This window comes from Elephantulus edwardii, unplaced genomic scaffold (assembly GCF_000299155.1).
Source record: "Elephantulus edwardii isolate Elephantulus edwardi_28Jun2011 unplaced genomic scaffold, EleEdw1.0 scaffold00022, whole genome shotgun sequence".
NCBI lineage: Eukaryota > Metazoa > Chordata > Mammalia > Macroscelidea > Macroscelididae > Elephantulus > Elephantulus edwardii.
Window position 1 is genome coordinate 10,882,619 of NW_006399772.1, and position 12,785 is coordinate 10,895,403.

The following is a 12,785-nucleotide window of genomic DNA, read 5'->3' on the forward strand; positions in this document are numbered from 1 at the left end:
TTAAAAAATAAAAAAAGAAGCATCCTGGCTGAGCTCTCGCCAAGATATACATGTTTGTTTTCTTTTTTAAAGAAAAAAAATTTATACTGATTTACTTATGAAGTTTGAATACATTGTTTTCCTCAAAAGATCCTTCCCATTTCCTTCATCCCACCCACCCATCAAATTGCGCAACTTGATGATTAACACCCTACCCTCCCACCTATCCTCACCCCTCTATTTCCACTCCCCCCACTTGGATCCTCATACTCATTCTACAATAAAGGTTTTATACAATATTTGTCCTTGTGGGACTGAGTTAGTTCACCCAGTGTAATGCTTTCCAATCCCTCTCAAGTTAGGTAGTAATTTACAAAATCATTGCTCCTGTGTGCTGCATAGTATTCCATTGTATGAATACACCACATCTTCTCAATACATTCATTTGTAGTTGGACATTTGGGCTGTTTCCATGTTCTTGCAATGGTGAATAATGTTGCTACAAACATTGGTGAACAAACATATTAATTTTCTTGACAGTCCATGAGATATTTAGTGCCCTTCTCTAGCCAACTCAAAGACATTGATTTTTCCTCTGTTGTCTTTATTCACTGTCCAACTCTTAGATACACATTAGTCTTTAAACTAATTTAAAGTCTTTAAACTTAGTTTTTAAACTAAGAAGAATGAAAATCCCAGAATACTTTGTTCTGTTCATGCAAAAGATCAAGGACTACAGCTTTCAGTATGGATTACACATCAACATCAAGGAGCCAAAAAGCCTCACCACAGGGCCAATAAGCACTATCATGATAGATGGAAAAAAGATAGTCAGTTCTGACTCAACAACACACGACAAGGACACCAACCTAACCACTAGCCCACCATTGTTGTTGTGTGTCATTAAGTCAGAGCTGACCCTCCAGGGGGTTTTCAGAGGCTGTAAATCACACAGGAGAAGATTACTCATCCTTCTCCTGACGGGCAACTGGTGGGTTTGAACTGAGTGCCTTTTGAATTGCAGTACAGTGTCTTACCTCTTGGCCACCAGAGCTTCCTAAATAAATAATAGGCCTTTATAAGTTAGCTAGAAGGAAAGGCAACAGGGGGTTGTATAACAAGATGTTATCAGATACTATAATTAATGAATTAATTTAAATTAATACTATGAAACAAAATGCTCATGCAAGAATGAAAAAAAATCAATATGATTATTTATAAACTTTCCTTTAAATCATACTAAAATTTAAAACAAAACTAAAGAATTAGCTCAAGATACATCCTATTCAACTTAACAAAGACTATCAATTTCCAAATGGGATTATAGACATGTTGTTGTTGTTGTTGTTGTTATGTGCCCTCGAGTCGCCTGCGACTCATAGCGACCCTATGTACAACAGCCCTAAACTCCGCTCTGTCCTGTGCCAATCGCACTGTCTCTGACACTCCCATCCCTATTATCCCAGTCACTGAATCAATCCACCTCATAGAGGGCCTGTGCCGTCCCTCCACCCTCCCAAGCATGATGTCCCTCTCTAAGGACCGGTCTCTCCTCACTATATGTCCAAAGTAAGTTAGACGGAGCCTCAGAATCCTTGCCTCCAAGGAGCCACCCGGCTTAATCCTCTCCAGGACAAATCTATTTGTTTTCCTAGCAGTCCATGGTATTCTCAGTACTCTTCTCCAGCACCACAGCTCAAAGGCATCAATTCTCCTTCTATCCTCCTTGGTCATTGTCCAACTCTCTGATGCATAACAGGTGATTGCGAAGACCATGGCCTGTATCATACGCACCTTAGTCTCCAGAGAGACACCACTGCTCTTCAGCACTTTGGAGAGGTCCCTAACAGCAGACTTTCCCATGGCAATGCACCTTTAGAGATTACAATTTACAACATGGATTTTTTTTATTAAATTTTATTAGTTTTAGTGAACATTTACAGAGATTTTGGGTTTTCATTCATTCATTGTTGCACTGTTTTCTCCACCCTCATCCCCAGGTGGTTCTTCTTCCCCCACCCCAATGTCTGTTTTAATTGTCCAATTGCCACAGTGCTTGTCAAAGCCAGTTCTGATTAATCTCCTTTGTCAGTGTGTCCTTTGCCATTCCCTATCACTCCTCCCTGAGAGAGACTTCACCCTGATTCATAAGGAAAAGGGGATGGCGTATTCTCTTAGCTACTTCCTGCTGAAAAGGGACGCTGTGGGTTTCAGGGCGAATGTCTTCTCTCACTACTCTAAAGGGTCCCCTTGGCAGTAGGAAACACATAGACTATTATGGAGATTGATTTTGGAATTTAGATGCACTGTTATCAATTGTGCTTAGCCGTACATGTTCATATCCTTGAAGATGTATCCTGGAAGTGTTGCAGCCTAGAAGATACAAATTTAACTAACAAGTTAAAAGTGCATGAGTCAAAAATTGAAAAGCAATAATATTCTGAGTAGAGGTTCTAATAGTGGCACAAATCAAGTTACAGAGGTAAGGTGGTTCCATTGCCATCCTTACTCTAACTTAATTTTTTTTAATTTAAATTTGTTATTAATTTCAGTGAAAATTTACAGTGGCTTTGGATTTCCATTCATTCATTGTTGTAGATTTGTCCCCTCCCAAGGTTCCCCCCCACCAGACATTACCCTCTTGGAAAAGTAAAAGAAAAGATTCTTTCATTATTTTACAAACCCTCCCCCAGGTCCACTCCACCATGTAGCCATCGCTCTAGACTCCTGTCAACAACATGGATTTTTAAGAGAAGAGAAAAAGGTCACTACAAAGACAGAGGAGAAAGGAAAAAAACCACAAAATGGATGTAATTAGAGACTCTGAAAATTGCACTAGAGATTCGAGAGGCCAAAACAATGGGAAGATATATTGCAGTGAAAAAACTGAACAGAAGATCTCAAAGGGCAGCTAGAGAAGACAGAACAAACTAATTGTAATGGAATGTGCAGAGGCCTAGAACTGGAGACTAAAATGGAAAGAACATATTCAATCTTTTTCAAGCAGAAAGATCTGAAAAACAAATTCTATCCTCAAGTTGCAATACTTAGAGATGCTATGGGCAAACTCTTGAATGATCAGGAGGCATTAAAAAAAAAGAGATAGAGGGAATACACAGAATCACTGTACCAAAAAGAACTGGCTGACACTGAAATATTCCAGGAAACACCATATGATCATGAGCCAATGGTAACAATGGAAGAAGCTCTAGATGAACTGAAGACATTGGCAAAAATAAGGCCCCGAACAGAATACCAAATGACATATTTCAAATGATGACGCAGCCCTGGACATGGTCACCAGTCTATGCCAGGAAATTTGGAGGACAGCTTCCTGACTGACTGACTGGAAAAGATCCATATTTGTTCCCATTCCTAAGAAAGGTGATCCTGGGGGAAGAGTTGGGCATGGAGAAAAATGCAACAATGAATGAATGGAAATCCAAAATCTCTGTAAACGTTCATTAAAATTAATAAAAAAATTAAAAAAAGAAAGGTGATCCCACAGAATATGGAAACTATTGAACAATATCACATGGAATAAAATACTACTGAACATCATTTAAAAATGGCTAGAAAAGTACACAGATAGGGAACGTCCAGAAGTTAAAGTAGAATGTAGAAGAAGCTATGACACCAGGAATATCATTGCTGATGTCAGATGAATCCTGGCTGAAAGCTAAAAATACCAGAAGAATGTCCACTTGTGTTTTATTGACTATGCAAAGGCATTTGGCTGTGTGGATCATAACAAATTATGGTTAATGAGAAAAATGTGAATCCCAGAACACTTATTTATGCTCATGCAAAACCTATGCCTAGACCAGCAGGCTACTGTGTGAACAGAACAAGGAAACACTCCATGGTTTAAAACTAACAAAGGTATGTGTCAGGGATGCATCCTTTCTCCATATTTAGTCAATCTGTAAATGGAACAAGTTATTCAAGAAGCTGGACTCTACCAAGAAGAATGTGGCATCAGGACTGGAGGAAGACTCATCAGTAATCTTTGTTATGCAGATGACACAATCTTTCTTTCAGAAAGTAAGGAGGACTTGAGGCACTTGCTCCAGAAGATCAAAGTATAAAACCTTCAATATGGATTGCATCTCTATGTCAAGAAAACAAAAATTCTTACCACTAGATTGATAGGCAATATCATGATAGATGAAGAAAAGATTAAAACTGTCAAGGACTTCATCTTACTTGATCCACAATCAATACACTCACTAGACTGACAGGCAATATCATGATAAAGAAAAGATTAAAACTGTCAATGACTTCATCTTACTTGATCCACAATCAATACACTTGGTAACAGCAATCAGGAGATCAGTAGACATATTGCACTGGGAAAGTCAGCATTCAGGGACCTGTCCAAATTATTGAGGAGCAATAATGTCAGTTTGAGGACTAATGTGTGCCTGACTCAGGCCTTGGTATTTTCAGTCACCTCCTATGCATCTGAAAGCTGGATAATGAATAAAGATGACAGAAGAAGAATTGATACCTTTGAAACTGTAGTGTTGGAGAAGAGTGCTGAATATCCCATGAACTGCCATAAAAAACCCAAACATATATGTCTTAGACAAGGTACAGACCCTCAACCAGGTGGATTGACACAGTGACTGCAGTAATGGGCTTGAGTATATTAGAGATTGTGAGGATGGTAAAAGACAGCATGGAGTTCAGGTCTGTTGTTCATAGGGTCATAATCAACTCAGTGGTAGAGATCCTAATTCAATCCATAACACTTTAAAAAAATTAATATAATACATGTGCATTACTACATTTTTTCCAAAGTATACACTTTGTTGCCAGATCTTGAAGACAGCAGGATCACTTTTCAAAAAAATCTGTCTTGCATTACTATTTTTTAAAATTTTATTTTATTATTTTGTGTATGTGTGTACCGTCAAATCAGATCTGACTGGTACAGCAGGAGATTGTCCCTCTATCTCCAGGGCATTACTATTTTTTTTTAAAGACCTAAATAAAAGATGTAATCATTAATTTTCTGATTATGGTGAAACCATACAGATTGAGCTTCTTCTACAAAGAATTTGAGAAGTGAGGGAAAAGGAAAGAAAACAAAAGGAGGATATGAAGATAAGAAGACATGCACATGATATGAAGATAAGAAGACATGCACATGATACGAAGATAAGAAGACATGCACATGCTCTCATTGAAAAGAAATTTTCTAGTCTTCCGGCTTCTCTGGGGGAGAAGAACGGGTAATCTTTTCCTGTGTGATTTACTATCTCTGAAAACCCACTGGAGGGTCAGCTATGAGTCAGTTCTGACTTGAAGGTACAAAACAACAACAAAAGAGACTAGGAAGACAGAGTGACCAATCGCAACCTGAAAATCTTAATTGGATTCTGACTCAAATAAACAAATCAAAATTAACATTATAAAAACATGGAATTCTGTATATTAACTGTATATTTCATAATAGTAAGAAATTCTTTTCAGTAGTTACATGTATGAAAACCTGAGAAAGGTAGAGGTTCAGAGATAGAGAAAATGACTCTCAAGAAAATGGACTGATGTAATGGGTGTAACAACAGGACTCAAGCGTAACAGAGAGTGAGATGATGACATAGGAGGTCAAGTTCAGATCTGCTGTACAAAGGGTCACTGTGAGCCATAGTTGACCTGATGGCACCTAACACCAACAGCAATATGCATAAAGTATCTTTTAGAGATTCATACCAAAATATTTACTAATAAGATAGAAGAAAATCTGTCACAAAAGCAAATACACAATTTATCTCAGATTTCATTTAAATTTCTTGAGTTAATTTTTAGTGATAATATTGAACAAACACTATATACTCTTAATTATCAAATGCTGCCTAATTTATCACAATTTTAAGTCTATATTCATCAAAGATTCAATCTATCAAAATGTGACCAAAAAACCACCAACTAAAATAACACCTTAAAAACCTGAGAAATAAATATATAGAGAAATTTCAGAGAATCACCAGTCTATCAAGAGCAAGCCTAGCCCTCTCTACCGTGCCCTCTCCACTGTACCTCTACATGGGTGGATTAGTAATGATACTTTCCCAAGAACAAGATGCTACAGAAGACAGATTACGCAAAAACAAGTGTGTCCTTGCAACATCAACAAAGAAAGGGCACCAGGTGTCCATTTTGACATTCAAACAAGACATAAAAACAAATGCCAGCAACAGTGGCACTAAATAAAACTGATAACATTTTATAAGTTTTGTACAACAGTTCTATTTTCCTTTTCATTTTTAATCAAGTATCAACTAGTAGTCAATTCTCTAAGTGATCATGTAGAAATGAACCAACAGCACTATAGTCCTGTGACTTGTGATGAATGTTGCCCTGTGTAAAGTTAACTAAAATGCTTCTTCAAACTAATCAATGCCCTTGTATTCATATTATGCTCTTTTTGACTGCTCTTGTCCCAGATAGATATCAGCAGGAGTTGAGCAAACTGGAAATCTGAGACGCAGCATTAAAGGATGGAAAGGGAGTGTTCATGTTTTTAAGCATTATTTGAAAATTGAAAACACTGGTGGCGTTCTACTTTATAAAAACATACTAATTTTAAAATACAAGTTTACAAATTTAAATGTGCATTTTATTTTATAAAATGTTCTTGTTTCAATGTGAATGAAGGCTACTGTGAAACACAATGTATATGAACTTTATAAGCAAACCAATATAAAAGTTATTTTTTTTATTTAAAAATGTTCCAAATTATTTTTATTTTCAGTTAAACAGATTTACTTGTTGTTTTATATGTTGTTGAGTTGGAACCAACTCAAAGCAGACCCTCCAGCTGGTTTTCAGAGGCAGTAAGTGGCACATCTTTCTCCCTCAGAGCAGCTGGTGTATTCAAACTGAATGCTTTTGGCTTGTGAAAGCAACTCCTTAACATTAGGCCACAGTAAAACCAAATTTTAAAAGGAACATCATTTTATATCCAGGAAAACTGATATGGCAACCATTAAATGGAGCACAAAAATTAAAGACTACAGAAGATAAAAAGAATTTGTGAATCCTTAAAATCATCCAAAGTTAACTTTCAAAAACTTCAAGAGTTAGAAGATAATTTTTCTTGATTACATATTTTTATTGGTTTGCATACAATCATTCATATACATTGTGCTTCATGCATGTACACTGTCTTTTATACAATCTTTCATTTACATCATATTTAGTTCATGTATATTGTGGATCCCCCCCATGCAATCATCTTATTAATAGCTACATTCATGAAAGTGTATAACCCAGCTCATGCCTTAATATCCCCTTTTAGATTGCCAATTTCTGATTTGCCTATCCTATCAAACCAGTGATCGTGCTCTGAGGGAGCAAGTATGTCCTTTTTGCTGACGAATCTTAAGTTTGGAAGGCTCAGTAAAGTCATGTGGCCACAGGGTCTAATGGCAGGACAGCCACTGAGAGGGCACCTTTTAGGCAGCTGGATCAGGCTGATCCATGTGGACAACGGGACTGTTGAATCACAGGCAGCCTGGTTTACCAGATGGATGCAAACCATGGCTTCCAGAGCAACTGGATCATGTCAGATGCAGCCTACAGGGTTAAAAGGGTCAAACATTTTGAGAGCATTCCTATAAACAGGATCTCAGGATTAGAAACCATAATCTCAAGAAAACGAATATGGTGACCTGAATTAAATCTTCTGGTAAGGTAAAGTGAGATTGAAGCTAATTCTCACACCAATCCAACCACATTAACACAGTAGACAACTTGCTTCAGCATGGGACACAGTTACAAAGCGGCTAGGATTTGCAACTATGGTGTAGTGCATTTGTTGTTCAAAATGTCTCTCCTACATCATTGCTTTTGGTATGACGGCGTGGGAATATAAAAATAGGGTACGTTGTCTAACTATGAGGAGACTGGCTGGTTTTGCCATTCAGCCAGGGCTAAGTTGAGCAGGTTTGGTGACAGACAATGGAAATCTCACTCTTAGCAAGGAAGAAAAGCAGCATATAGGGCAGTGCACAACCTCTGGGGCCAGAGATTCCTGTGTCAGTCAGATTAGGACCTGCAGGAGAGCCCCAGCAGTCAGAGTGGAGAACCTGAAGACCTACACGAGCCAGAGCTGACTCAGGACTGCTGTCCCATGGAACCAAGCTAATTAGAGGATTGAGTGTGTGTGTGTGTGTGGGGGGGGTAGGCCATAACTGGAAGGACAAAGGGAATTTTGGTTCCAGAGTCAAGTACAAACCATAACAATAAGAAGAGAGTTTTAGCTGAAGAGTCTTCTGATCCTGATGCCACATACTTCTTCCGAATTGTCTATTCACAAAGTCCAGCTTCTTGAATAGACAGCATACAGATTGACTAGCTATGGAGAAAGGGTTCAAAGCATACTGCACACCTTTCTTGATTTTAAACCATGCAGTGTTCCCTTTCTCTGTTTACATGACAGCCTCTTGATCAAGATATAGATTTCATAGGAGCTCAATGAAGTGTTCTGGGATTCCCATTCTTCTCAACCTCAGCCATAATTTGTGATTTAAGCATTCTCATGTTTTTGCATAGTCAGTAAAACACAAGTAAACACTCTTCTGCCCTTTGAAATCTTCTGTTTAGCACTTCAACATCTCATTCCTTTGTTTTGGCTTTTTGTTGCTCTAGTGCAATTTTCAGAGTCTCTCTGATATCTGTTTCATTTTTGCTTTCTCCTCTCTTTGTAGTGACTTTTTATGCACTGAAATATTTTAGGAAGTTCCATTGATCAAGAGTCAATGGTAGTGAAGGAAGACATTCAAGCTGTACTGAAGGTATTAGCAAAATATAAGGCCCCAGGAATCAACAGGATACCAGTTGACATGTTCCAAATGACACATGCAATCCTGGACATGCTGTAAGATTGAAGGGCCTGTGAGACTTGAGAAACTGTTTTGAGAATTGTATCTTGTTGCCACATAAACTGTTACCTGTTGACTTCCTTAATAAAACTCAAAACCATGAATACAGCTGTAAGTGACCACTGCAATGGATTTCAACCCCAATACTGGAAAAGTAAGACCCCTAGGAGGGTCCACAGGTGTTAAAATTATTAGAAGTGGTGTGCGAGCATGGGGGCCATGCCTGATCACATGGGAATTGGTTGTGTGTTGTGGGTGTTGCTGTTCTTTGTGAAGATAACAGAGGAAAAGTGCACCCATCCTATGCAGCCCTCATTGTTTCTGCACAACGTATTACAAAATGGAGCGTTATGACTGGAAAAACCACATTACTTAATTCACTGCACTACAGTTTTATCTATTTGGGTGGTGGTTTTGGTGGGGTTTTTTTCTTTCTATAGACTCATCAACAAAATGTGTTATGCAGATGACAGATCTTGCTTGCTGAAACGGAAGATGACACGGGGTGTTTAATGCAGAAAGTTAATGGGGCTTGCTTCCAGCAAGCAAGAGTGTGTCATTTGAATAATGTAGGGTTATTGAAGAAATCTCCCTCTGATCCTGATGCCACATTCCTCTTTATCGAGTCCAGGATCCACAATTAAGACCCTTAGTACCAGAAGTCAAGAAATAAGGAGATACATTGCACTTGGGAGTCCGCAGTAAAGGATCTCTCCAAATTACTGAGGAGTGATGATGTCACTTTGAGGACTAAGATGCATCTGATTCCGGCCACAGTCTTTCTGATAACTTTCTACACATCTGAGAGCTGGACAATGAATAAGGATGACAGAAAAATTCCTTTTGAGCTGTGGTGTTGGAGAAGAGCACTGAACATCCCGTGGGCGGCCAAAAGAACAAATATAGAGTGCAGCTGGAGTGCTCTTTGGAGGCAAGGATGATGGGGCTTCACCTCACATACTTTGGGCATGTTACTAGGAGGGGCTGTTCCTTGGAGGGAGACATGATGCATGGAAGGGTGGAGGGTCAGCAAAAAAGAGGAAGACCTAAAACCAAACAACCCAAAATCCAAGAAGCTATGGGAAATAATAAAATAATGTGGAAGACAAACAGAGGGACCGTTGGAAAGTGTGAAGCCTGGGCATCTGATTGATGCTCTTCTCGCTACTGCTGTCTGGCCTAGAACAGTATATCTGTGGTTCAGCAGAATGTTGGTGTGGAGGTGCCTGGTCAGATCAGTTTCTGTTCATCTGATACGAATCAAAGGCACCGTAATGTGAGCTGGGCCATCATGGGTAGCACCTTTTCTCATCAAGGGCACATTAAGGAGTAGGGCGCCCAGCCCGGGACAGAGTTTCTGCTGGCTTCAGAGGAGCCTAGGCTAGTCCACCTGCCTGGGGAAGGTGTTTTTGCCAATCCAGGGAAGGAGGCAAGCAGGGTACCCAGGCTGAAATGGCTAATGTAAAGAGAGTCTCTGCTGACCAGAGATGGCCAGGAATGGCACACTCTGTGGAGGATGCACTCCTCCAAATGTGGCTGTGGTGTATGCCAGGAAGGGTGTCCAGCAAAAGGCACGGACTCTGGTATGAAGTGGTGCCAGAGACTGACTGCAGGGCAAGGTGAAGTTTATTTCCTCTTGGACGGAGTCTCTGAGTGTGGAGCTGTGCATGCTCCCAGCACCAGATTATTATTATCCTGACCTAGTATTTAGGAAAAAGTGGAGCCACAGAGTTCCTTAGAGGCAAGGATGGGAAAGCTTCATCTCCTATACCTTGGTCATGTTACGAGGGGCTATTCCTTGCAGTGGACATCATGCATAGAAAGGTGAAGGGCCAGAGGAGAGGAAGACTCTTAATGAAATGAACTGACACAGTGACTGCAGCGATGGTCTAAAGTGTCAAAGATGATGAGGATGACACAGGACAGGGTGCAGGTCAGTTGTTTACAAGATCAGTGTGTGCTGTACTCAACTCGACGGCACCTAACAACAATGAAGATGAGAGTATTAGTGCAATCGCTGAGTGGTGTAAATGGTCAGTGGGCTCAGTTGCTAACTGAAAGTTGGCAGTCCAAGTCCACAGAGAGGCTCCTCAGAAGAAATTCTGGTGACTTACTGAGTGTTCAGCACTCTAGTTTTCCACTTAAGGCACTCGTGGGGTTGCTATGAACTGGGACTGACTTGGTGAGAACTTCTTACTATTGGAAGAAGCCTGGTGGTTCAGTGCTCAGGTGGATCTAATGGCTGGTGGCTTGAACCAGACACTCCACAGGAGAGAGGTAAGCAGACAGCCTTGGAGATCCTTGTCTGTGTCAAAGGATTGATCTGACTGGACACTGATTCAATGATGGGACTTTGGGTTTACATTAGGGCAAGAAAAAGTGGCCCTGCTGGCGCAGTGGCTAAAGAGCTTGGTTGTTTAGTAAAAGATCTGTGGTTCAAACCCTCCAGCTGCTCCAAGAGAAAGATGCGGCAATCTGCTTCTGTAAAGATTATGTCCTCGGGGTCGTCGCGCGGGTCACCGGCTCATGGCGCGGGTCGCCGGCGCCAAGAAGATCTGGACCTCCGAGCATGTCTTCGACCACCCCTGGGAAATAGTCACAACGGCTGCGATGCAGAAGTACCCCAACCCGATGAACCCCAGCGTGGTGGGCGTCGACGTCCTGCACAGGCATGTGGACCCCTCGGGTAAGCTGCATAGCCTGCGGCTTCTGAGCACGGACTGGGGCCTGCCCTCTGTGATGCGATCTCTTACCGGTGCAGCTCGAACAAAGATATACGTGCAGGAGCATTCTGTAGTTGACCCAGTAGAGAAAACGATGGAACTGAAATCCACTAATATTTCCTTTACAAATGTGGTCTCTGTGGACGAGAGGCTCATCTACAAGCCTCATCCTCAGCACCCGGGCAAAACGATTCTCACTCAGGAAGCCATCATCACCGTCAAGGGCGTCAGCCTCAGCAGCTACCTGGAAAGTCTGATGGCGAGTACCATCTCCTCCAACGCTAGTAAAGGTCGAGAAGCCATAGAATGGGTAATAAACAAATTAAACGCTGAGATTGAAGAATTGACGGCCTCCGCTAGAGGAAGCATCAGGACACCGATGGCAGAGGCAGCGTTTGGAGAAAAATGACAGTGGCACGAGGCACAGTGGCTGGCCCCAAGTCTCCAAGCCAGCGGTGTATTTATTGGTTATTTAAGAACTACAACTCTTTTAGGTGGACTTTTTTCTTTTTTTTTAAAAAGTAAGCTGGAGAGTGTCTTTGTGACTTTGATAAAAACAAAGAGGGGCAGGGCTTCAAACTAAGGGATCATTGAAAAATATAGTGTTGTTTGATGACAGTCTAATTCTGAGGTATCCAGTGTTTTTGTGGAAATGTAACAATGATTGAAAAAGTGCACTGAAATTGATAGTGCCATATTGAGTCTCCTAGAATTAAAGGGTGAAACTTCCGGGTTGTGGGAATTCTGCGGGGCTTTGACCAACACCATAATAAGGCCAGGCCACTCGGGTCCACAGGCTGCCGGCACTCACCGAGAAACTCACTTAAAGGGAAAAATTGGGACTTTTCAAAGCAATATTGATTTGCCTCAATTATTCTGTTAAAACCAGTGTTTTGATTTGGTGTTTTGGTGAGATTCCTCGAGAGAAACTTCTCACCAAAATAATCTATAATTCCAACAAGATAGGGGTCTGTTGTCTTTAAGAGTACTGTATTTCAGGGAGGAGAGATAGGGAATGGCATAGGACACACTGACAAAGGAGATTAATCAGAACTGGCTTTGACAAGCACTGTGGCAATTGGACAATTAAAACAGACATCTGGGTGGGGGGGGAAGAAGAATGAACTGGGGAGGAGGGCAGAGAAAACAGTGCAACAATGAATGAATGAAAACCCAAAATCTCTGTAAATGT

At 40.6% G+C, this 12,785-nt stretch overlaps 1 pseudogene; it reads left to right on the forward strand.

Annotated features, from left to right (window-relative positions):
• Positions 1–11,426: 11,426 nt before the first annotated feature.
• LOC102863717 lies at positions 11,427–12,002 on the forward strand (annotated as a pseudogene).
• Positions 12,003–12,785: the final 783 nt, after the last annotated feature.